Consider the following 24,738-nt stretch of genomic DNA (forward strand, 5'->3'; position numbering starts at 1 on the left):
GGCTGTAATTTTCAGATCTTACCCAAATAAATAATACAATCAGAATCCAAGCTACATACAAAAAGAAATCTTTAAAATGATAATACCAGAGCAAGGAATTACAAGAGAACATACATGCTTTGCCTGACTTAAAAGGTCTCTGTCACAGAACCAGAGCAGAACAAAAATTACAAGCTTCAAGTTGCTGAATCAATTTAATAAGAAATAATTTAATATAGCTGCACCTGCTCACACTAGCAGAGCTGCAGATCTGTCAGTGTTCCTTTTATATTTTTGAGAGAAATACAACTCTGCTATAAAGACTTGCTCCAGGCAAAAAAGCTGCTATACCAGACCACGTTCACCTCTGCTGTAATTCTTTGGGAAGTCAGTGAAATAACACCAGGAACAGATTTGGCTCAACATGTCTAGGCATAATGCAGTTTTATTTTGAAAAAAGAAGAGGTTTGGTGACTCTGACTGATCTAAGTGGATAGGAGTGTTCAAACATGCATGCATGCGCTGCAAACACAGTTAAAATCCAGTTTCCTGGATAAACACTCAAAACCTCTAAACTATAACATTTTTATTCTGCTGGGGCAGAAGAGAGGGGCTTCCCCTTGCGCACACCTCCATCCTCCTGCTGATACGCCTCTCACTGGGGTCTCAGGACGTGGCAAAACAACAGGTGAAAAGCAGCAGAACAGCATTCACCCCACGGAGAAAGAAGGGGAGGGTGTACGTGGAAGGCCATGACACCTCTGACAAAACACCTTTGGTCTGGAGAGCTCCCCGAAAGAGGAAATATTTACAGCAGCCCTCACCCGAGCTCCCCAGCCAACCAACCGCTAGAGATAACCAAAACCTGACAGTCCGGTCCCTCGGAGGCCACGGTGTCTTGAAAAAAACCAGAGCTGCAGCTGGGGAAACTGGGAGCAGGCTCTCAGTCTCACAGACCAACATTACCCGTTTGACACCCAAAGTACAGGGTATTTCCACTTCTCCAGGCTCTAGCAGGAGCTCAAAGGGATCAGTACATGTGAAATAGGCTCCCATGAACTTGGTTTTCCTTGTTTGCCTGTCTGTTTCTACAGAGAGGCATTTCTTGACTTTGCATTGCTTTGAACATTTCAGCACAGCTTACGAAAATGTTAGTGCCTCCCCAGCCATAATAGGCAGGCTAATCACTGTCTCAAACGCCTTTTAATAACTGATAATGAGGGAGCAGATGGATTTGCAGGGAACCACACACATGTGAGCGGGTGAGAACTCTGGCCAAATGCACCACTCATTGTCCGGGAAATCCACAACGCACAAAATTTTTTAAGTTGTCATCGCACAAAGGGAGATGCAAACCTTGATAAAATACTGAAACCCCATCCGTCAGAACCCTCGGAAGGTTGAAGGGTTGATTCAACCTCTTGAAGAGTTAAATCTTGTATGCAAGATTTAGCCAAAGCATAATCACAGCAATACTGGGAAACTACTGACAAAAACATTCATGTCCATTTAAGCCTTCACAGAGAGGGAGAATTTTTGGTAAATGAGAGGTAATTGAATGTTGATGGGGATAATTAGGGGGAGGGGTCAGTTTTATTGCAATAGTGCAGGGGAAAATGGCTGCTGGAGGGTTTATTGGCCTCACATGATCGAACCACGACGAGTATTTCAGAAGACAGCACAGAGTGGGATGCATCACTGGCTCTGTTTTCCAAAGGTGCCTATGGGAGGAAATCCTTCCCCTCCCTGAGCCCAGGCCCAACGGCTTGCAATGCACAGCACAGCCATGGGCAGCTTCTGCTCAGCTCAACCACCCTCTGCTTACAAAATCTGCCACAGTCATAGCCTCAAGTCCTATTATCATCCTATAAACCAGCCCTTGTTATTACATTATGCTGAAATAATAATTAAAATGCACAAGGAACACAGTGAGGCTCTAAAGTAATTAATGTTACTTGATAGTCATGTTATATCTTGCATTGTGTTTACTGGTGAATTTTCACTAATGTGCTATCTGCCTTCCCATTCCTTTTTACCTACTTGCATATCATCTTGAGGCACTCATAGCTACTATTCCAGCCTCTAAAGTGTAAGATAACCAAGTGTTTTTTGCAGAACATCTGTACAACAGGGGCGTGGAGCAGCCTGCTGGAAGAAAACCTCTCATATTAAAGGTTATTTCCATTTTGGTGAATGCTGACACTGCAGATCAAGCCAGAGGGCCAAGGAGGAATAAACCTTGTATTACAACTGCTAAATGGCTCCCTCTTATTTCAGGAAAAAAATGAGCTAACTCAGTTAATCATTTCCAGCTCAGCTCTAAGTATCAAAACCCAATTCCACCTCCTCCTTAGCTTGAATTCTAAGGACTCAACTGTGATGAAAAATTTCAGACCTGTTATTCTGGAGTTCAACACGATTATCAAAAATAATACAAGCTATCAACAGATGAGCTCTGTTGCACATTTCTAATGAGCTATAAATCTCATGTGAAAAAATGTGCATTTACAATCTGATTTAGATTTAGAAAAAACTTTAAAAAGCGGGCCTTCTTTATATTAGCAAACTCCAAATCTTGCAATGCCACCTTTCAGCAGACGAAGAGCTAAGCTCCTGGGGGCAATTAGCCCCTCCTCCCCTGCCCAAAGTCAGAGATTGTACACAGGACAGATCGAGTTGAAGAGTTCTGTATGTGCTCTTTATCATGTTAACTTTCAGAGAACCAATTTCCTACTTGCACTTTCTGTTAACAAAACTAAAACACATCAACACTATCTAGAAAACCAACAAACCAAAAAAAAAAAAAAAAGGCCCAAAGCCCACCAAAAAAATAGAGCAACAAAAAAACCCCAAACTCAAAAGATTTTGGCTCACCTTTTTGTACATTCTAAGACAGCTTAAAGCACACTGCTGCAGTTTAGGAGGTCTCTCTTCAGAGTTTTCCTTTTAACACCAGCCTTACACACTTCAAGACAGCTTCCCCTGTGCATAAAACTCTTTTAGCTACAAACCAAATGCATCTGTCTTGCAGTTGCTTTCTACTCTCTGCAGTTAAGTCAGTTCTAAATATATCTGTTTTCCTCATGCAGTTATTAAGACACTTTTTCTCTGCATGATGGAGGTATGTCCCTCCCGTCAAACATCACAATGTCACACTTAGGAACAGAGAAACCATTAGGGGCAACAGAGGGTTTTATAAACATGTTTTATAGCCAGGCCATTCAAGACAGCTCAGTGAGCTACAAGATATGACTTACTGTCATTATGTTCACTCACTACAGTAACTTGAAAAATTACTTTAAAATCTCAGAGAAACAAGGCTAGCTGTTGTCAGAGCCGATCAAACCAATGCGTTTAGCTAAAACCAAATGATAGCCAGCAACTTCTTATTAAGGGAATGGTTTCTTTGCTTAGACAAAACATTCTCCTGTGCCTTTCACTTTATGAGCAATGCAAACCTGGACTTGCCCAGAAAGCTGCTGCTCACAGACCAACAACTGAGATCAATGGCTCCTCACAGCAGCGTAGGACAAGTGCAGATTTACGGCCTTGGTATGTTTCATAGCCTTCAATATTTGCACAATGAACTAACACAGAAATGCTGCCTTTCAAAAGTCATTAGAGCTGGATCTTATTTTACAATGTCTTCCAAAAGTTAAACCATTTTCTCTTTTGTTTAATTAATTTACTTTCTTGAATGTCAGTGTACAGGTGCCAAATGGTGCCTTCTCTGTGCTATCAAATAACCCCTAGAAAAGGATTAATGCTCTGCAGATATTGGTGCAGGAAAACAAGAATGACTGAAAACATGCCTTGGTTCTGAGAGCTGTCTGAGGGAAAAAACTGTTATGTCTCCCAAGTCTTCTAAACTGTGTCTGCTCGAAGGGGATCAAGTGCAGGTATTTCTGAGACTGAGCACCAGTGTTGTTACCCACACTGATCTTCTTGCTATGAACAGCTGCAGAGTGCTACCAAATCATTCTTACAGCCAGATCAATATTTCTAAAACATGTCTTTCAGAAAAAAATCTTAATTCTTGAGGAAGAGAGTTTGAGTGTTGAAGGGGTAAATAACACTTTTAAGAATACATTATATTTTTAGTTCATGAACAACCTCATCTTAGCCTCAGTTATTTAAAAACAATGGCATGAGGAATCCAACAAGCTTTTTATAAACATCAAGATGGTAATGAGCAGATGAGCGCAAACCAACTAATTCTAAATTTGCAGATGGCAGATTTTCTCTGAAGGTTTGAAAAGTTGCAGGCCCATGGGATTTTCCTTCTGCTTTGTTCAGCAGTGCAAATCCACAGCTGGAGCGCCAAAGCTCTGGAGAGAATCCAGAGGAAGAAACTTATCAGATCTAGAAAACATGACCTACGAGGAAAGGAATTGGGTTTGTTTAAATTTAGAGAAGACTGATGTGAAAAGATAACCACTTTCAAATAAGGAAAAGGTAAGAGCAAAGCAGAGAAGCAGCTCTTGGCAATTTCTACCAGGGATAAGATATGAAGCAAAGTACTTGAGTTGCAGCAAGAAAACCATAGGTTGGGCATTTGGGGGATCGTTCTGACCCCACCAACAGAAGTGCTCAGCCTCCAGGGGTGCTGGGGAACTGCTGGGGAACAGAGATTGTTCCAAGCGGGTGACACAAGCATTTCTCAGGAACGAGCTCAGCACTGTGTGGGCTAGAGCCATGACCTAGATGATGCCATGAGACTGGGCAGCAAAAAGCCCCAACAGAAGGAAGCCTGCAGTGGGAGCACGTCCTTGGCTAGGCATGGGGGAATCCAGCTGCCTGAGAGACTTCCCAGATGTCCCAGTGACCAGACAGCCTTGTCAGCTGCAGGGCAGAAATCCAGGCACAACCAGGCTTCCTCCTGCGGATGCCTGTGGAGCTCCTCTGCCCTGCACAGCTGCTGGACACTGCTGCAGGAACACTGTGGGCTACAGCCACCTTATCAAAGCAGCCAGGATGGGAAGGAACACCAAACCACCAAGCTGGGGAGCAGAAGGATCCATCTCCTTCTGGTGCTGTCCATGGGAGTTTTGGGAAATGAGGCTGCCTCATCCCCAGACACCCGACTCTACCAGACACCTGCTGATCCTCCCTATCACACCCAGCTTTCTCAAGCTCTTTCTGCACTGATTAAAGTAAATATGGAATTGGTGGGAAGCTTGAATTTCTCTAGGATTTTATCCTTCTACTTTGCCAGTGAAAGTATCTTTGCAGTGTTTATGCAAGTCAAGCATGCAAAGAAATTACTTCTTTATTTACAAACAAATTCATAGTGGATTTTGTAGCTGTGATGTGTAACTGTGTATGGATTTTTCTGATTCTCTGAGGTGTTCAAATGGCATTACTTTCAGGAAAACACTATATTTATTCAAGCCACTTTACATATAATTTTTTTTATGAGGAATGGATATGGCACAGTACGAAGAATAAAAAAGTAAATAATTTACAGAACATCCAATGGTGAAATCATTAGATTAAAATTACTTTATACTGTATTTTTGTTACACGTTCTACTTATCAGCAATTATTCCCTCTAAGAAGAAAGAGCACAGGAGAGAGAAGCAGCCCATTTCTAGGATAAAGAATTCCTTTAAACCTCAGTCAGACTAATTCAGCCATTCGCATTTGCCACTGAGATGAAAAAAAAGAGGTTTTCTTTGACTGTGAGAACACTTCAGGAAGAAATTCTGATGCTGTGCTTTTTTGGTGATCAAATAGTTGTATGCAGTGGTGCTTCCATGTACTTCCTATCATTCATATAAACTAGCTTTATTATCCTAAGACTGAATTTACCATTTCTTGCTTGGGATTCAAGCTATTTATTAACTGCTAACTACCTATTTCTGATTTGTCTTTGGGATCTGTGCAGGAATAACATGATCAGTCCAACTACAGCCACAGAGCACCTGTGAAAAGCACATGATGTTTCTTCCTGAGGTGAGTGCATTATGCAGTGAATTTGGATGCACTTCCTTCCCCTCAACTACCACACTCAGGGTACTCACAAAAGTACTAGGAAAGCAGTGCCATGCCAGAGTGTAAAATACCCAAACCATGTAACTTAACATCAGTAAATTGATGGTTTTCTTCCAACAGAACTTGGCAGCCTGCTCATCTGAGAAGATTTACATATGTATTTTCACAAACTGTAAGGAAACTTCCTGAACAAAGGGTGACTGAGATCAGCAAGAGTAGGCAGCATATAGGCCTAAATGTGAAATTAGTATTACATGAAGTATTTATAAAGAGAAACAATGCATTCTCCTTGAATTGCTCTTTTTTTTTTTTTGCTTATAGAAACAGATTACTCAGCAAAGAGTGGGTTGATGCTAATACATGGGAATTCTTCCCTTTGGAAACAGCTTTCATCTCTGCACTCTTTATGCAAGTGAAAAGTCTATTTGGTACCACTCTGAGAGCTTCATTTATTTACTTTTCCAAAGGCTGCTTTTGTTGATAGATACAATTATTGTCATAATGATGTTGAGTCATTAGCTCCAACCCAGTTTTCTTGTCCATTAGTTTTAATTTCATACAATTAATAAAATGGTTCTCCTTCTCAGTGGGGAAACGACTGGATTCTGACTGTGCCTACACCATATTCACAGCTCAGGAGGCTTTGTGCTGGCTCACCAGGATGCCTTCTGCAGGCAGCTCCAGCTTCAAACCGTGTGTTATCAGGCTAGTGACCAGCAATCCAGCATGCCAAAGTGCTGCACATCACTCATGGTCCATGGTCTGCACTGATTACCAAGTTATCACCGGGTAGGTGAATCTCAACATACCCCTGGTGAATCCCTGTCTCATTACAGTCACAGCTGCTCCAGATACAATTCCTTCCCCATGTGATACCAAAGCAGCCACACTCATCCTAGGTGCTAGTGCTCATTTACACCCAGCTGGTTTCAATTATAAGGGTGTTCCTGGGATTTAACCCAGCTCCAACACTGCACTGTGGTGGCAACCAACAAAGATTATTCTAAATATGACTTGGCACTCAGTGGAATGAAGAACAGTGAGCAGCACCATGTCTGGCTTGCTTTTGCTAATTGCCAACACGAAGCAAAGGAAAGGATAAAATATTTACCGGCTCTCAGAAGGAGAAGCCATTCTCCCTGCAATAACCCAGCTGCTGTGCTGTGCAGGAGGCACTGACCAGGCACCTCCTGCCACCCAACGGGGACAGCTCCAGAGCAGCAACACCCATTGCCAGTGCAACGCCGTGGTGTGCTCAGCCCAGCTGCGTGCCAGCTGGGACATCTCCATGGCAAAAGCTGCTAGCCTGTACAGTGGGGATTACTGATATTTCACTCATTCAACAGTTATGCAGCTTTGAGAAGAATGGTCCGTGATTGAGGTGGGTCTGTCCATTTGGGGCAGGGGGCTCTGCTCCCAGAGCAAGCGAAACGGCGTGGGCTTGCCCAAGGACTGTTCTTTGGCACTGAGAAATGGTCTGTAAGAAACACTTCCCAGCCCAGGACCTGTAGGTAGAGGTCACAGAAGGTCCCTCAGGACAAGGTCTGCAGCCACTGCTTTGCTTGGGGCATGTTCGTGGAGCATGTGTTTGGCAGGTCACCCTAATCCATCCTGCTGCCAACACACGTAAACAGAAAGTGAAAACTAGTGTGTGTAACTGCCAGGACAATAAGGTTTTTTGACGTATAAGACTGGGAAATGGGACAGAAAAATAGGTGCAGTTCTTGCTCACGTGCAATAGCTGTCTATTCCTTGAATGCTTACCCCATGGAGGCTGAGGCAGGGATTCAGTGTGCACAGAGGCTCTGTGCCTTCCCAGTGACTCCACAAATTACCAGTTACAGCATAAAAGCTCAAAGAAAAGAGTCACTGGCCCTCCTTGAGCTCCAGTGCTGTTCACCTCTCCCTGCCTCTCCGTACACACAGCTTTGGGATCCAGACCTGGATCCAGGCACAAACACACTCAGTACCCTCGGAGCTGTCCATCTTCTGCATCTACTGGTGCTTTTCCCATCTGTCCCATCTACCTGGGAGTATGTGAGTGATGCAAATGCAGTCAGTGGCTTTCACATGGGTAAATAGATGGGTAAACTTCTTTGTAGTTTGCTGTCACTGCCTTCCCACAGCATTGCTGAGCAATTATTTTCATTTTGTACCCCAAAAGCCAAACTGGAACCATTAATACCACCTACCAAGTGTTATAAATACCAGAATGAGGTACATCCTTGATCTCTGGTGTGTTATGAGCTTCCTGTTGGGACCACATATGATCCATGGCTCACACAAATGATGGACTTGGCAGCAAGTCGTTCTGTCTAGATGTAGCTCTGAAACCCAATTTTTCCCCCCCGACTCCCTGAGCCTCCCTAGTTTTATTGGAGTTCCCATGTCACACAGACATTTGCAAAACCAGATGGAATTCTTCACATTCATAGCTCTCTTATTCTATTTCTGGCATATGACTAAGTGGTTTTGTACTCCAGCACTAGATTTTTTTCTTTTTCTTTTTTTTTTTTTTTTTTAATAATAGCTTGTTTTCAGGATGAAAGGTTTTTTTCCACAATGGCTGCAAAAACATGAGTGTTCACTCTAACAGGTCTTAGTGAGGTGGAGAAAGGGACAGAAAGCCACCTGCTTGAACAGCTTTATATAAGTTCAGTGAGGAAAGGGAAAACCAATGCTATTTGAAGGGTGGTCCACCATCTGACTGTTCACACGTAACATAAAACTTTCGCCTATATAAAAAAACATTTTATATAATGATTTAAGTATTCTGTTAAACAGGTACAAAAAAGGCACAGCAAAGTAAAAGGTTCATTCATTTACTCAGGTGCATTTGTTTAAACAAGAAACAGCCACATGATTAACCCTTTCCCTATTCCAAGCTGAAGAAGGTCCCTTCTTTTACGAAGCAGGAGAAAAGCAAATTTTGGACAAACTGCAACATCCAATTGGCCAAAGCCACCCCTGGAATCCAGTGCTGGCACCTTTCATCCCTCAAGCCCACTTGTTCTCTGCTTTGCAGATGTTACACAAACACTCCTTTGTGTAAGTGCAAACACACACACACACACACAGACTTTCTCAAACATTTGCTGGAAGAGCTAAATTGCCACTGAAATTCATTTTGCAAGTTTAGAAGCTCTACCAAACAGTCTCTGTGCGCTCTATCCCTCTAAAGCTGCTACAGAGGTTGTCTCATGCTCACCTGAATGTGCTGGTTTTGTATCAGCCAAACCAGGAAAAAATAATTTTATTCTGCTTTGGTGTTACTACTTGAGCTACAGCCCCGGGCTCTGATTCTGACAACAAAGCCATTTTATACATATGAATAATCACTCCAAGTTTAATGAAGCTCCTCACATCTCCGTTAGCAATTGTTTTGGCTGCTCCTATCAGCCCTGGAGGAGCCTGGAAACAGAGGAGTGATAACACTGGGAGGCTCATTTTGGGAAAGGCCATGGTTTTCTGGTGATAGGACACACAACTGCAAGACAAAAATACCCAAAAAAGAGATTTCAGAAACCAGCATGTGAGGTCAGCTAGGACTTGGGGTCCACGTCAACTACTCACAACATGTCTACAGTCTTCATCACACGCCAGCACTGGAAACCCCACCTTGGGTTTTTGTGTGTACAGAAAAATCAAAGCAACCATTTTGTTTGCAAGTGCAGTAGCTGTCAAATAAAAATATTTTAACTCATTTTGTCTTCCAACTGCTAGCAGTAGTGTTATGGGCAAATTACCCGCCAAATTAAATTTTAAGTCTGAGCTGTTCATCTGTCTATTACAAAGGAAGCCTTCTATGTGAGGAAATGAGCATTACTAATACAGCACTTCAACACTGCAACTTCTTTCTTCCATCTCACTCTTGCCCCCAACACCTGTCCTCCCACAGGTGGTGAATGCATTGGCATTGGCTCCACTGACATCCATAGGACTGTTTCATAGAGATAGTGACAGATCTATAGCTTGCACTGTGCCCATAATGGAAAATTTATTTCTTGCATCTCATATAAGATTCCTCTGAGAGTTGAGGATGCTTTTATGCAGCAGGACTTGCATCTTCTGCAAGGGAGTAGTAGAAAACACTTTCCTGCTGAGATCCTGAAACAATCCCAAACTGTGGCAATCTTTAATTGCCATAATTGAACATAAGTAAAACCTGCAATGACTGGCTGTAGCATTTTCAAAACTCAATATAATAGTTATGCATTTCTTATACACAGAATAATATAGTTATTCTGCACTTCTCTTGTAGTTATTGCCTGTTGAGGAAGCAATTTCTGTCTTAAGCTCTGACTTATATTTCCAATCTATTTCAACTCCTTGTTCACTGTAGTTTAATCCTGCTTCAGGGGGTGTCAATCTTCCACAAAAATAACTTTGCTGGCGACCATTAGAATTGTGAATTCACTGGACACTGGCAGAGCTAAAGAAGAGATGGCTGGGTTCAGGCAGCAGAAAATAAAACATCTAAAAACCCAAACAAACAACACAAGCCTAGGAACTAATCCTGATTATTCTCCCGGACTTTAAAAATCTTGAATTTAACAAAAATAATGATTTCCCAGCACACTCATTTCTGCCACAGCACCCCTTCCTCCCCTGTGCTCACCATGCACATTTTCATGGGCAATCATCACCTGCCTCAAGAACAGCTGCCCTGTCCAAGACCTTGCTCCGGGTTTCCAGCTCTGGCTGCAGCCCCAGGCGCCCCTCAGGAGCTGTCCCATAAAGGTGTGATGTGGAGACCATCACCTGCCCTGGATCTGCCCAAGCTCAGCAGACCCTGGCCATCTTCCCCTACTGAGTCACCCTCCTGCTGCTCCCCAGCTGGAGCTGTGTCTTGGAAAGGGAGTGTTGGACTCATCCAGCCCCACGGGGAGGTCTGTGCTGGGGGTTTTCACTGCTCTCTGCTCACTCCCGCCTGGCACTAACATCTGTCCCTGCTCACAGGGCGGGAAGTGAGCCCCAGCAGAAACCCTTGCAGAGAGGAGCCTCTCCAACGAGATAGTTTCGTGGTGATATGAAAATATATTAAATTCTTCAGATTCCCCAGGGGAAGGAGAATATACAACAAAATGCCAATAACGTTTTCAAATGACACAAGGAAAGTGTCTCTCCCCACAGTGGTCAAAAATACCGTGCTAAACTAGCCAATAGTTGAAATTTCTGGTATAAATACAATGCCTCTATCACTTAGTATCTGAAGGTTACGCACTATCAAAATCTGTTTAGGAACAACAGTTAACGCTCTTGCATGCACACAGTTCTGTTCAAAATACTTAGTCAAGCTCAGAAAAAGACAAACAGACTCAATTATTTATACATTTAAATTATGTTAAATCACATTAGCTCTTCAGAATTACCTCTGTTTTTCATGAAGTCCATGCACAAGTGCTCCTTTAAGTCAATGGATGCTTTTATTGTAGTGAAAACTGAGCACCTGTAGCATGGCTTCTCCAGTGTGTTTTGAATTAGAGGCTAAGGGTGGCTTCATGTTGACAGCTGAGACTTCAAATTTCACTATTTAATTCACCACCACAAAACACCATTAAAACCCTGCACTTTTTTTGTTTTTACATTTCAGGCTGCAGGCTTTTCAGCCCTTGCAGGGCAGACCTCTCTTTGAGCTAGAACAATTTCTGGACTTGCAGCATAAGCAAATGTCAGAATGGCAGATCTGACTATCAGTCCTGAATTATTTTGTTTCTAGTGAATCTAACACTTCAAGAAAAGCGTTGCAGTGTCCTTGGTTCTTCTCCTGCTTAGCCATTGATTTGCTTATGGTTCTTTAACCCTTCCCGTGCTTTACCATTCATCACATCCTCTTCACTGAGCAGCTCAGGCAGGTTGTGATCCAGTACCCTCAAACCTTACTGCTAGTTAAATCCCTGGGAATCCTAGGCAAATCTATTTTGCTTAACTATTTTTGATATTATTAATATTAGTGAATACAAATAAGAAGGAGAGAGTGACCCAGGCAAAAAAGAATGACCCAGAAAGGGAATGAGCCAGCAAATGACCCAGAGAAAAGAAAGTATTTTGGCTTTCTTCCTCAGAATAGCTGTTGGTTTCCTCAAATGACATTTTTAAAATTTTATTTGAAAGCATTAAAAAAATGCTGATGAACATTACAGTAGAAGCAAGCTTGGCTCTTGGTAGAGAAACATTATGACTTAGAGCCAAGGACTTATTTTTCACATGTGAATTATTTTTTGAACAGCATTTCCTGGCTCAATGTCACTGCACCACAGATAGATATGACAGAAGATAAGTACATGAGATTTTAGATCAACAAGAGTGTTACTTTTACAATGAATACATTTGTAGTCAGAGCTCAAAAGTGGGTTTATTTCTGCTGTGCATGAAAGATGTATTGCACACTATTTTATTAATACACTTTTCCTCTTAAAATGGAATGTAATTCAAATTTTCTGACACTGCAGCTGCAATGGATTTCCTAACCATGTGGATTTACAGTAACAAACTCTTCAATTTTCTTCCCCCTCTAGCTCACCTCTCTGCCACTTTGATATATTTCTGTTTCACAGCTGTGCCTACCAAATGATTCTTGCTCTCACTCCATACTTTCCCCCCTCTTCCTGCAGCTGATACAAACTAAAACACAAATTTTATGGGAATGTGAAATTAAAGAACTCTCAGAGCAAGAATACAATGTCCAGTATTGAAGGGGAACAATTTACCAGAGGGTGGGCAGAACAACCTGAAGGATGGAGGTTCAAATCTAGAAAAACTTAAAAATTCTCAGCTTAGATTCCACCATCAGAGTCAGTAGTCACTACAGCACACCAGGAACTCTTACCTTCATGAAATTTACCCACCTCTGGGATTTACAGCACTAACCACCACAAGCAGCAATTGCTTGAGTTACATAAATAAAGCTCCAAATATTCCACTCTCAAAATCAGTGTTGCTGCTTTCAAAACTGGCACCAGAAAACCTTAGTAGCACAAACATTATCCAAAAGGCAAACCAATCCAAATAAATAATGAAAACCAGATTGAAGCAGAGAACAAGGACACACTGAGGACCAGCAAAATGAAATTAATGGGTAAAATACTGATGAAAACTGAGGGAGCCTGCCCTCAGCTCCTTCCCCTCCCCAGAGCAGCACAGATGTGAAGGAGAGCTGGGTGCTGTGCCCCATCCAGCAGAGAGCTTCCCTTTCTAGTGTTACACAGGGATTCAAAGGGGCAGAGCCCAGGACGAAACTGTAGCCCTGTGTTTATGGACGAATTACTGAGAAGTTACTTAACCTTGAGCCACCCTGACGTCATGAGCTTGGGCATCCTTAAGTCTCTCAGAAAGGGAGCTGAAGGAAAGCCTCTGGCTTGTCTTTATTCCTGAATATCCCAGCCCTGGGTCCTTGGTAGGGACACTGGGACACTGCCTGCCAGGGACAGGCTCTGAGGGAGCAGCAGAGTGTGCAGACCTCAATTACAGGGACGCTGCACTTGCAGGGCAGCCCAGCTGCCAACCACGCAGAGATTTGCAGCGATAACAATTATACTTAAAAGCCTCACTACACGTCTGAATGCATTTACACATTCTCCTTTTACTCTCTATTTATTATTAATGGCAGCTCAACTAATATCAAGACCCCGGCGTGTTTGGCACTGTAGGTGCACAGAAGGGCAGCAAGTTCTTGCTCTGAGGAGTTTACAGCCTAATTATAAATGACAGCAGATGGAGGGTAAACATTGTGAGCTGTTCTGCTTTTCATTAGGAAACTTAACTCAGGTAACAATTTCTAACCAGATAGGAGCAATTACATATTCAATCATGGGCCACAGCCCAGGCTGCAGGCGTATCCTGGTCAGTCTAACACACTGTGTGACAGTGGTTACTTCCAGGACAGATAACCAGGTCCCAGGAGATTTGGGGCTTTACAAATGACCACCTGTACAGAGATTTTGCAGGAAGCAAACAGGAAAGCATGTATTTAAATCCACATCTGTTCACCAAAGGACTTAATGTGTAAGTCCAGGACATACATCTGATGGCATTTTGCACTTTCTCACATTTTAGGTGTCACTCCTAAGTCCACCTTAAATAAGCTGCCTAGGTAACTTCATATTAATCATCTGTGAAATCATTAAAGTCACACATTACCATTAAGATCTCCACAAAAACAGGATTTTGAGGTTGTAACTGATAAATTCTGTCCACCTGAGGACCATACTGGTAATTCACCAGGAAGCTGCAGCCTTATGTGTTTTACGCATCTTGAAACCCTGCGCCCACCCTTGCTGTGGTAGCAGACCCATACCAGGCACCAGGCTCTGTGGGGCTTGGTATGAGCCACACACCAACATCTGAGGACCCCTCATCTGTAGGAAAGCACTGGGGACTGAGCTGAGCTAACAGTGCATGGGGGAACAGCTCCCATGGACAGCCCAAGCATTAGGGAATAGGATAACACTGTACTGGGCCCTGAGGCTGGAGCGTCAGGAGTGGGTTCAAGTGAGCAAGGAGCCCTGGATCTCTTAGACCACAGCTGAGCCTTGTGCCCTGGGTGGCAAACACAGCTCTCCCCTCACTGGGATGTCCTGGGCAGGATGTTTTTGCCTTCAGCCCTCTCAGAGGCCATACCTCAGTACTGCAGAGCACCGGAGACCCACCAGCTGTGCTTTGGATCTAAGAGATTAATGTCATGCTGAGACTTTATCTGCTGCACTTCCCATTGCTTTACAAGGACTCTGCAGCCTGTGCTGTAGGATTGGCAGCTTGCTGAGCCCTTCCCAGGGCCCTGGCAGGACACCCTGGGAGGACCTCTTGTGCAGAACCTCGTTCATGAACAGCCGACCCTCAAGCGCAGGAGGTGCCGAGCACCACACGTTCCACGGAAGCCAGCCAGTGCCACAGGGGACTCATGGCCCCACACTCAGGACGAGAACTGAGTTTGCTGCTATGAGGTACAGAATCACAGCACCGCTTCCCAGGTCTGGCAGAAAACGGGTGTGTAAAGTTCAGATTCCCACGGGGGCATGCAGCTGTTTTGGGAAGCCAGCAGTACCTAGCAAGCTACTGATTACCAGCCACATCCATGTAGAAGAAAGGTTATTTATTGCACCACACTGTGGGGATGACTGCATCAGCTAAGAGTCCTGGGCTTAAAAATCATTTTGTTCTCATTAGTAAATTCACAAACAACTCATAGAACAGGGGCAAAGTTCTTTATGGCTCCCTCACTTCCAAGGCCTCCCCAGGCTACCTTTGTCCGCCTTCCATAGCTGAGACACCTAAGGCTCCTGTGACCCTTCCCCATGCAATGAGAGCACTCTCAGCCACACATTTCCAGAGGAGATCTCTTTCCTGAGAAGCTACGACACGGCTATGCCAGCTAAATATACCACAAGAACCAAACTCTTTTGGGTTATTCTCTATTCTCAAATAGACAAAGTTCACACAGGAAGATGGGCAGGTCTCCCCAGAAGTCCCAGCTCTGCAGAGTGCAGATGCAGGCAGAGGGCAGCTCGGTGCTCACACACACTGAGCCCTCCAGCAGCTCCCTGGGCTCAGCCTGCCATATGTGTGGAGGGCTGGCTCTCATACCCAGGCTTCTTCTTGTGGAGCCTAAACAGGGAGTCCAGCTATTGTTCTGGAGTAATAGTACAAATTCAGGATACATTTCACAGCACAAAAGGGTGAGAAAACCATTTTGCTACCGCAAAAAATTAAAAAATTTACTTAGAATTGGACAATTAATCTTCTCGGATTTGGTCTTGTCAAACATACCCTGTGTCTTATGGAGATTCTGCAACCTTCTTTATGCCACAGCCACATAAAATGTGATGGAAAAAAAAGAAGACAACTCAGGGAAAAATACTTCATATTTCAGACTTCTCCTTCCTAATAAGCAAAATCCTTGATAGAAGACTTTTGTCCCAGCCAGGCTACAAGAATGATGTACAGGGACTGCAGAAACGCTGAATGTCTTTTGAGGATCCTGATGATTCTCCCTCAGAGAAACCACCATGGATCAGCTAAAGAAGAAATTTGAGGAGGAGACTGCTGCATGTCCAGATTACACTACTTCTGAGATATTATGCAGAGGTGGAAAAAAAATGTTTATACCCTTGGAAGACAGAATAATAATTTGAATTATAGGTCTCTCCTCCCAGGCAGCATCAGGATTAGACGACTGATGCAGAAAGCAAAAGATTTGAGGATGGCTTGAGACTTTACCACAGGAAATTTATGGCAAATTTTGACTAAATCCTCAAGTTGTCCTTCAATCTTCTATTCCTGTCTTCAAATGATTTTTCAGATATTCCAGCAGGCCTGGAGAGAGGGCAATGAGTGGGCACTGGTGACTTCAAGGCTGCCTGCACAGCAAATCAGCACCAGAAACAGAGGGTGAAATCTCAAAGACAAGGAGGGTGCTTTCTATCTCCCACACTTAATGCAATCATGAAGTAGATTTTCTGGGGGGCTCCTGCCTCTGCTGTGACACACATGGCAGCTCGTGGCAGTCCAGGACTGATCCAGAGGCAGAGGACCTTCACCCCAGCAGCTGCAGGCTGAGAGGGATTTCTCAGCAGAACTGTAAAGCAGAGCTGCACGGTAGCACTGGGTGATGCAGATTAAGGAAGCCACAAGTGGTTTCTTGTTGCCCTGCACCCTCCACTACATCAGTTAGGAGCTGGCAAAAAACCTTCCCCTCTGGCTTTCTCAGGCTTTCAGCATATTCCAAGTAGGGGAAGGGCACCTTGGCTTAGAGCAGCACACGCCTGGCCTCCTCTCTCTCCTCACTCAGGTAATGGAGCTTCGGAAGGACTGCCGGCAGCGAGTCAGGGCTCACAGCATCAGCCACATACCACTGGCAGAAGCTGGACAGGGGATGGCTGTCACTGGGCCTTGTGGGGCAGGGAGAGTTGATCCTTAGTGATTCCTACCCGTTTCAGTGTGAATTCTGCAGCTGATAGGGCACTTTTGAAAAACAGCCCAAGAGATGCACAATATTCCATATGAATGGCCTCAGTCCTGGGGCCTCCACACTCCCGCTTAACCTGGGAAATGACTATTGAGGCACACGGCCCTGGCAACACACCGAGGTCTTCTTTAATATGTGCTCTGATTTCATGGAGATATTAAGGAACAAAGGAAAAAACAAATATATGCACATTCATGCACAGCTGGAAAATATGAGTTTACTCTTGCAAAGTGAAGAAAGTGTCAGATCTTGTCAGTGACTTCATACTCATTGTGAAGCTCAGAAGGTTTAGTTTCTACAACCTATTCCAACAAAGCTGCTCTGATTTTCAGGGAGTTTGGCTTTTACAATTGGACGAACATGATTATGAATGATTTGCATGAGGGACTTTCCCAGGCATGCTTTATAAGCTCCCTTAGACTGCTGAAATTGTGTCAGTCTTTTCTCTCTCACAGTAAAACTTCAAGATTTCTTTCCCAGGGACTTGGAACTGTGTGCACAGTATTTTGCTATTAAATGAAAACCTTTCCTATAAAATATCAGAGTATCTGGATCACTGCATCCTCTTTCTCATCATCCTAGAGTCTTTCTCCCACCATGTTAGTGTTGTAAATTCTGCAAACAACAGTTCTTTGGGCAAAAATTAGGAAATGTTCTTTCCAGGCATTTAGCACTGAATCATTATCTGTGTCTATGAGCCCTCTGAGAGTTTCACATAAATTCCAATTGCTTTTCCACTCCATTCTTTTTTCCATTCTTGAAGATGGTTGTTGCATAAAGGTCTTCGGGATTCTACTTATTTTATTATTGATTTTTTTTTCTGTTCTATAAATTATCTGTTTCTATCTGGTAGTCTTTTCCTTTCAATGATTTACTTCCCTGTGAAGAGGAAGAAGGAAAAAGCAAGTTTCAAATATGCAAGTAAATACCTAGATAACTGCAGAAATAGTCCAGTAACTACACACCAGGAGATGGAAATCAGAAATAAAAATAAGAAGAATTATGCAGATAATAAAAACTGTCATTTGTTAGACACATCAGGAGACTGCTGTGACCTCAGGCCTGTGGTCACAGAAGCCAAAATCAGTTAAAACCTGCAGAGAGCATTGCAGATTGCATTTATGATTTCCGCTGAGATCTCCACATTAGAAACTCCGCTATTATTTTAATTCTTGGTTGATGATTGAATGTTTAAGTTCATTTTGGCTTTTGCTGTTTTGAAAATGAAACCTAACTAATGGTTTCATTGCAGTCTTAAGGAAGGCTTTGTTTCATGTGCAAAGCAAACACTTAGCAAAGGGTATGATTAAAGCCAGACAAGTAAATGTTTTACAGAGATAGTTTAGAAGCTGCAGCACAGCAAAACAAGTATTTAGTTATATGCTGAGAATCTGACCTGTCTGCATAGACGCCTCTTTTGTCTCCCCCCCATCTTCTTTTTTTTGGTTTTGGTTTTTTTTTTTTTTTTTTTTTTTTAATTCTGTTCTCTTGCTTGGGATTTTATTCAAAACCACAAAGAGATTTTTTGCAGCCCCAAAACAAGTTCTGGTGCCCAGTTTTTCAAGAGGATGTTGCCAGTAGTGAGCAAGGCTAAACACAGTTTACTGAAACTGCCTTCAGCAAGTATGGCAGAGTGCAAAAAGGGGGTAAGGGGAAAAATCTGTGTCTTGAGACTCTGAGCAACTGCTGAAACAGCAGAGCATACTGTTACCTTAAGTGCTTACCCAATAACTCATCCAGAAGCAAACAGACATCTCAAATGGACATTTATGCCCAGACATCAGAGGGCATTTCAGTGAGGAGCACACAGCCGTTGCTCCAGATGTGAATCCACAGAGCCAAGACACGGAGAGATGCAGCAGACCTGGACCCTTCCCCGTCTGTTCCCCCCTTCCCCAGAGCAGGGGATGCTTTGCCAGCACAGCACATCGCTCAGCACGGGGCACCCCTCCAGAGCCTGGCACTCAGGGCCAGGGAGGGCTGGCAGGCAGGGCTGGCAGGGCTGAGCCCAGGCCAGGTACCAGCCCGGGCTGAGCCATCTGTGCGCTGAAGATCCGCCCATTGTGCGGGAGCAGCGACCCAGGCGTGATCCTTCTCCGCAGGAAAACTGCCGTCGACATAAAAGGGTGGTTTCCTGCTAAACCGGGAAAGCAATCGTCGGGAGCGAAGCTGTGCAAAGCCATTTGCTGCACTTCTAAATCTAAGGGGTTTTCCTCTCTCCTCAAAGAAAGTTTCCAAGAAATCCTCGTTGCTCCTATCTGTAAATGATAGTTTATGGAGAGGAGGAAAAACACGGGACAGGCAGTAAATCAGCCACTAAGTGATCCAGCGTCCATTACCAAATGGTTTTCATTACATGTATGGCTTCACTAATTTCTGCAATGCGTTGTAGGCTATTTCTGGAAGCTTTAAAAATGCATGATGCTTCTGCATTTTAATACTTAACAGTACGGTTATTTCAGTTTATTAAGCAAAAAAAAAAAAGGGGGGGGGGATCTGCTTAGCTGCAATTGGCTTTCATGTCACAAAAGGACTAAGCCAGCGCAAAAGCATCCAAGTAGGAACCCTATTTAAGTCCAGCATGAAGAAAACCTTTCCAACCTCTTACACCAATTAGGATAATCTGGGTCTTTTGATGTTAAAACCCCCAAGAATCATATGGAAATCATAAAAAGCACAGTATTTAAAACAGACTCAGAATGCAGATAAAATCATTTTTCCTTCTTAACATTTCCACCAGAGCTAGGGGATTGCTCTCAGACAGGGATGGTGAGGGAGGCTGTCCCTAAAAGCAGCCACTAATAAAACAAGCGAGCACCTGGGAGGCAAAGCTGGGATGCAGCTGGAGCTGGGCCAGGCAGGCACCAAGGCCAGCCTCAGGCCCTGGATGAACACTGCTCCCAGCCAGGGGAAAGGAGACTGAGCAAGGACGCAGCTTCTGGAATCTCAGCCCCTGGATGCCTTGGTGGGCTTGTACAGCCTTCCCTAAGTGGATGGCATCCTTCATGACCATAAATGAGGCTAAGGGAATTGATATAACATGCTTGGATCTGTGCAATCAATTCTCTTTGGGTGAAAAGTACTTCAGCCTAGCATTGGTGCTTTATACTGGACTATTTCCGAGGCATACAAATTTCTCCAAGTGTCCTGCTTCCAAGGAATCTCAGGGCAAGAATTCTGTTTGCCTTGACGATTTAAAAAAAGACCACAAGCAGGAAAACAAGGGATGTTTTGCTGGATGCAGTTTTGCAGAGCTGGAGGGGTGTTTCATTCTCTTCGAATAAAATCCTGGCGAACATATTTTGCTGTGAAATCTGACACACAACAACAAACCTTTGTCAAAGCCACATACATATTGAGAGAAGGTAATTTTACAATATTCTCCCAGACCATAACATTGTATTTTCTGGAGCTGGTTACATACTACTGCTACATTTGTGTATGATGTCGTACAAAGCAAAGAGGCAAAAGGACCAGGAGGTGACAAGACCAGGGCGGAGGTGGGGACGCCCAGCTCAAGAACCTTAAATTGGCATTTGAATAAACTGAAAAGTAAGCAAAACTGTTCGTGTTTATACAAGCAACTTGACTGTACTCTAAGAGAGGACAAGGGTATGAAACTATGTCCTTATAAAGTAATGCTCATCTTTTACTTATCTAACAAAAAGAAACACAGGAGAGAGGTCAGAGGCTGCTGAAGGAAAAATACCCAAGTGTTAAGGCCAGAGAAATGGAAAACAAAGTTTAACAAAGATAGGAGTATTTGCAGATGGAGCACAGAGAAAACCCCCTTATTTTCTATAAAAATAAACATGGAATATTGTTGTCAGTGGCATGCGCACCTCTGTGAGAACCTGATATTTAAATTGTCAGTTTGACAACCAATAAAAATAACAGTAAAAAAAGAGTGGCATTACAGTTCTAATACCTCTCTAAAAAGAAAATTGGTGTTAGTGTTAAATATGAATGTAAAATCAGCCTTCTAACTAATCATCACAATTTTGTTATGAAATTCTCATACAGATTTTGAATTTACTTTTAAGTCTTAGAGTAACACCAGAACTGTAATTAATCTTAATTACAACTTCCATAACTTCACAGTGCCTGAATTGCTTGCTATTCCTAGTATTTGTAGGAAACGAGCCACACAGTTCCTGGCACAAATATTATTCCTTATTAGTTTTGCAGCTGAATAATATTCAGCCTGTAACAGAATCCTCCTAGGACTGAAAAGTACTCTTGTGCACACGGATACACGCACAAAAACAACAACTGAAAGCTAAAAGCAAACTTGCCGAGAACTTCTGGGTCAGCTTTTGACATCACCCATAGGAATGAAATCAGACACCGACCAATCCGGCACCATGAGGCTGGCAGCACAAAATAAACAAAAGCCGGGCCCAGGGCTCCACAATGAGGAAGGGAAGTGGAAGAGACTATTGTTCCGAAAGCTTTTAAACGATGTTGCTTTATTTATTTCTTTTGACAATGCCTGAACTGAATCTTTAAAAAGGGAGAGGACCCTGTCCCCCCTGCCCCCCGGGATCTGTTCAAACAGAGTGTGGGGGTTCTTTGCCCTGCCGCTGTTTGTTCTCTCGGACAATGTTGTGCGAGCCCTGTAAAGCGCCCAGCACTATCCCGGCGTGTGGGAAGGCAGCGTTCTTCCAGCATCTCCACAGAGCCTCAGCTCCGACACTCTCTGCCAGATTTTCTGAAAAGCTGGGCAGGCTGGGTGCTAAGCTCTTTTCAAAATCTGACCCTTATTTAGGTGCCTTCCAGGAAGCTGAGGTCTTTAGAAATCTGGCAGCGAGCACAGATACCGAGCATTTCGGGAAGCTGGGGCAAGAACTGCGCGGTGAAACCGCTTCATCTGGGCGTTCCTCCGGGGAGAAAAGTGACACAGAAAAGGCTCTTTCGGTCTCCTGGCTCCGTGCAGCGCTGAACCTACCCGGGCTGAAGCCCCTGCGTGAGCCCATAGGTGATTATTCACACGAGTGGGCCCAGGAGGACAATGTCACAGCCGCGGCTGGTGCGCAGCCGATGGATGATTCACTCCTTGGACACTCTAACCTGTCACTGAACTCCAAAGATTTAGGATTAGGCCCAAAGTTCACTAAAAGCACACATGGTGTGGGGTTCTTTTCAAAGTTCAGCTCAGCTGAACAAAGCTGGCTGGATGACTTCAATCCTCTCAGTGCTTCCCCAAGGAAAAAAGGAAAAAAAGAAAAGCAACATGTGTCTGCAGTTCGGACTGAACCTGCTGCCCCTTTCCCATTCCTTGCCACGCTGCACAGACAAGTGTATAGCGATGAGTACATGCATTCCAGAGGGAAGAGATAAACGTGGACCCTGGAGTCGTACAGGTAAAGGATATCAGTCATTCCTGCATCTTTAATAAAATAGACCTTTTTCTACTCTTGCCAAGAAAATTAGTCCTAAGGTGCACACAAATAATTACATATTGTGGAACAGTAAATTATTACAAATGCCACAGAATTCAAGCAGCCCCAGGTCTGGGCCAGATTTTCCAATGTTTTGCAGATGTTTATGGTTTGCTGCAAAACTTTTGTCAAGTTACCCACACAACATAGCATTTGCTGAAGGATTTTGGCACATGGTAATTCATTTTCTTTGCACAGGTGTTGCATTCCAGAAATATTTTGTCTTCTTATAGAAGACTGCTGGAATTCTACTTTTAAAAAATCCTCATGAAAGAAACCAGATTCTCTCACCTAGGAGGGAAAAAAATGCACCCCAAAATCAGTTCATGTGCCTTTTCTTTCTTTTCAGGTAAAGAAAACCTCTGTAACAGGTAAAAATATATTCAAAATATGTTGCAGAAGTCCGGTATTTGCGCAAACCTCACAAACTGGGAAAGCACAGTCCAGTACAGGGTGAAGCCCCTGCTGGACTCTGGTAAGAGATACTGGAGTACCAGGTCCCAGTAGAGTTCCAGTGGTTAATTTTACTTACTGGGAGCTCACAGTTGGTGGGACTCCTGAGGTTTGCTGCTACTTGACTGCAGTAGAAAGCCACGGAAGGAGATTCTGCCCAGCAAGCCCCAGGCAGAGCCACAGCGGGGCTCATGGGCAGGACCAGTGTGGGCAGCAGCAGCAGCAGCAGCAGCAGCAGCAGCAGCATCCCCACGTGCCTCTGTCACCTTGGCCCCCTCAGCCCCACCACAAAGGCACCACGTGCACCCGCAGGGCTCCCTTTTGTCCCCAGCTTTTATTCCACACCGCGTGGGGCAGGAAGCAGAACACAAAACGGGGCTCTGCAGCACTTGGGACCTTTCCTTGACTGAAAGGTTGCCTGGAGGCGAAGCGAAATGAAACCCTCGGGATTGAACAACTTTCCCTTTTAAGCATATGGAAATTAAACATTAAGCCTAAAACATTTTCCAGGAGCAGATATGAATCCAGATATCATATTGCTTTGTAGATATGGAAAAATACAACCAGCTATCTTCAACTTCCTAGACGTGCAAGCCACTAAGTTTTCCTTCAGTGTAGGAAAGCAAAGATGAAAATGCCAAAGGACTGTTAACCTTTAGAGACACATTTTAAGAGATAACATGACTGAACTCAGATAAATCGGAATTAAATTTAATCAACCTCCCACTCCTTAGCTACACTATCAGAAGAGAAAAATCTACAATTAGGGAAGAAACAGAAGGAAATTCAGATATCTTAAGCTGAGCAAGCTTCCATCTCTGCTGTGCAACTTCCTGATGATACTAAATACTGCAATTCCCATGTGCAGTATTACAGACTTGCTGTCTTAACAGTGCTCTGATGAGTAATCAGTGGAAGGGAACATTTAAATAATGTTTTGGAGTGCATATTATCTAGATTTGGCTGTTGTTCTCTCATTTAGAGCAAAATTAGTCTAAATTTACAATTTAAATACTTTGCGTCAAATCCTTAAACCACCCTTCTGGTTCTGTGAATGGAGCTGTTAACATTTTTGTGCTCCAATACAGCACCTAGGAATATATAATCCTTTAATCTTTTGCTCTCTGACTCCACCCACAAGTCCCTGGCACTAATTTCAGAGTACAGACTGTGATGTTTCTAATGAGCTAAGCATTAGAGTAAGATGGACTGTCACAGCCAGGAATGCATTGCCAAAAGTGCTGCCATGAAAATAGGTGTGAAGGTACCTACAAAAGGAATCTCAGTTTCTAAGGGATGGGTGAAGAGTGTTCCAGCATGAGTATTAAAGCCTATATTAAGAGGAGTTTAAAAGAAGTTTAAATATTTATCATTAAAATACTGACCCTCCTATTGAGAGCATTTTTTTGTTTTTCCAAATTAAACTATTAAGTTATGATAACCTATACCACTTTATCTTATCCTAAACTTGTTTTTAAAGAAATTCATGTGCTTTTACGCATGTGTCACTACTCACTCTTAATTTTTCTGGAGAAAGCTAAGCCACTGAGTGGACAGCTTTCACTGCCTAGGCATCTAAAACAGCTTATTGAAGCTTTGCCCTGGGGTTTTTTCCAGCAGTACTTTTTTCTGCAAGTTACAGCAACAGCTCTCTTCATTCTCAGGTAGTTCAGTTTCTAATTAGTTCACTGTAAGTTAGGAAAACAATTAGAAAAGCAGGAAAGTTTGTTTTCCTCTTTGCATTCATGAATAAAACTGAGATGTGCAATTATAGACTACATAAGTGGCCCACAAATTTTGAGGCACTTGGTGTTCAGAACCAATGGGCTCAATGCCATAGCTGTAGATACCAGTTTTGTGTAACAGATCAGCTTTAAAAGCACAACATATTTCAATAAAACTTTTTGC

General features: G+C 43.4%; 1 protein-coding gene across 1 annotated transcript in view; it reads right to left on the reverse strand.

Annotated features, from left to right (window-relative positions):
- The window catches only part of LOC309574630 (transcriptional enhancer factor TEF-1-like), a gene marked incomplete at its 3' end in the record, with an annotated part of 113,951 nt that overhangs the window by 60,956 nt on the left and 28,257 nt on the right, over positions 1-24,738 (reverse strand). The window lies entirely within an intron of this gene.

This window comes from Coloeus monedula, assembly GCF_965178545.1.
Source record: "Coloeus monedula genome assembly, chromosome: 6".
NCBI lineage: Eukaryota > Metazoa > Chordata > Aves > Passeriformes > Corvidae > Coloeus > Coloeus monedula.